Source organism: Nanorana parkeri, unplaced genomic scaffold, assembly GCF_000935625.1.
Source record: "Nanorana parkeri isolate BGI_ZX_2015 unplaced genomic scaffold, ASM93562v1 scaffold2413, whole genome shotgun sequence".
Classification (NCBI taxonomy): domain Eukaryota; kingdom Metazoa; phylum Chordata; class Amphibia; order Anura; family Dicroglossidae; genus Nanorana; species Nanorana parkeri.
Genome location: NW_017308681.1, coordinates 54310 through 56572, shown reverse-complemented (window position 1 = coordinate 56572; position 2263 = coordinate 54310).

Genomic DNA, 2263 nt, shown 5'->3' with positions numbered 1-2263 from the left:
ACCTTAAGAAGAAGGGGAATTTCTTTGAGGACAGCAAAGTGAAAATTTAGGAGACAGAGGACAAGTGATTAAACTGGAACAACCATCCTTAAACTGGAGTGGGGGCCATCAACACCATCTGTCACCCATTTATAATTTCTTTTAAACATCTCTTGGCAACAATCCCACCTCCAACTGTGTAACTTGAATAATTAACACTGTCTCAAATTTCATGGCTCCTTGTGATTGGTTATGTAATTAGACCAGGGTAGTTCCATAAACTTTCCAACCTCCAGTGTTGTTCTTGGACAGCCAACATCTGCCTTGATATATTCCATTGTGACTGAATAAAGGTGACTGAGATATCTGCGTGGCAATAAATGATGGGGTATGTCCCTGATACTCAGAGGCATGCAAGCGAGCTGTACCAACAATGCACATTTTCAAACTGGGCTAGTGTCATGAGTGGTGTGCCTCAAGGTTCTGTGCTGGGTCCCATGCTGTTTAACCTGTTTATTAACGACATCGGGGAGGGTGTGAATAGCAAAGGTTTCAGTGTTTGTTGACGATACAAAAATAGGGAGGGTAATAGAAACGGACCTAGACAGTATAACATTACAGGGGGACCTGGATAAAATAGGGGAATGGGCAATTATATGGCAGATGAGATTTAATGTCGATAAATACAAAGTAATGCACTTTGGAAATAAAAATAAGCAAATGGGTTATAGACCACAAACTGAATAGTAGCTTGCAGTGCCAGGCTGCAGTAAGCAAAGCAAGTAGAGTCCTGTCCTGTATTAAGAAGGGGATGTATTGCAGAGACAAGTCTATAATTGTGCCACTTTATAGATCGCTGGTTCAGCGGTCCAGTTTTGGTCACCAGTTCACAGAAAGGATGTCCTTGAGCTGGAAAGAGTCCAGCGGAGGGCAACCAAACTAGTTAGGGGAATGGAGGACCAGAGCTATGAGACAAGGCTACTAAATTTAAACATGTTCACGTTGGAAGTAAGGAGATTAAGGGGGATATGATTTTCATACACAAAATGTTCAATGGTGACAGCAACATTAGCAACAAACGCTTTACAATTAACTCCATTACAAAAACTAGAGGCCACCACCTAAAATTGGTGGAAAAAAAATACCAACACCAGGGGCGAAGGGGGTTCTTCACAGTTAGAGCGGTTAGGGTCTGGAACTCGCTGCCACCAGCAGTGATTTCAGCTAAGAGTGTGGAATTGTTCAAGTAGCTTTTAGACGATTTCCTGAGGGACCGTAATATACTCCTAAGAATGAGATGATACATGGACCTATACGCACACATCAGCAATAGGTTGGACTTGATGGACTTATGTCTGTATTCAACCTCAAATACTATGTTACTATGATGGAACTACATCACAGCACATCACCCCACACTGGACCCCAGGCTGAGGATCCACTCCAGTTCTCATAAGATAAGGAGACTGGGTGGATTTTTAAAAAGAGAACAAAAATGTGATTTATTTTTTTGACTGTGTATGTGTGTATGAGAATGTCTGAGTGTGTGAAATTGTTTCTGTGGTTGTGTGTGTCTGCCCATTCACACTATTACAGTGCTTTAATCGCACAGTCCCGCAGGAGGTGCGTTGCATTGCCATGCATTTAGATGGCACCCCAAACCCACAGTTTGATCGGCCGCGCTGGAACGTGCATTCCAGTGTGGTCCGACTTGGGTCACGACTTAATGACCCACAAATGTGGGTCCTGAAGGTTACACAGGATTTAAACAACACATTGCAGAGGTACTTAACTATAATGACACCAGCTACATCAAGGATACAAAGCAATTGCCAGACTGTACACATCAAGTAAATTGCACACCACAATTTGAAATCTCCTATCGGTTTACATCTTAAAGATATTGTGTAGAATTTGTATATATTTTATTTATTTATGATAAGTAATAAAATATATATAGATCTTGACAATGTGGAAACTGCTGTGTAGGAGACCTGAAGGGCTAGTGTGTTGAAGCAATGCAAGTATAACCATAGCTATAGTATTGGTGCTCAATATAAATTGTAAATGGAAAAAAAAATAGTGGGCTCCAAGACTTCTTGTTGCACTTAACTCCATGTATGCCAGCAGATTTTAAATACCTTTTCCTGGAGTTCTTCTAAATCTCATTTGAGTGACTAGGGAAAGACATATAGAGACACATAGACCACACTCCCTTTACTAGCAAATATGGCAAGCCTTAACTAGTCAATTAACACAGTCTGCAAAAAGCATATTGACATGC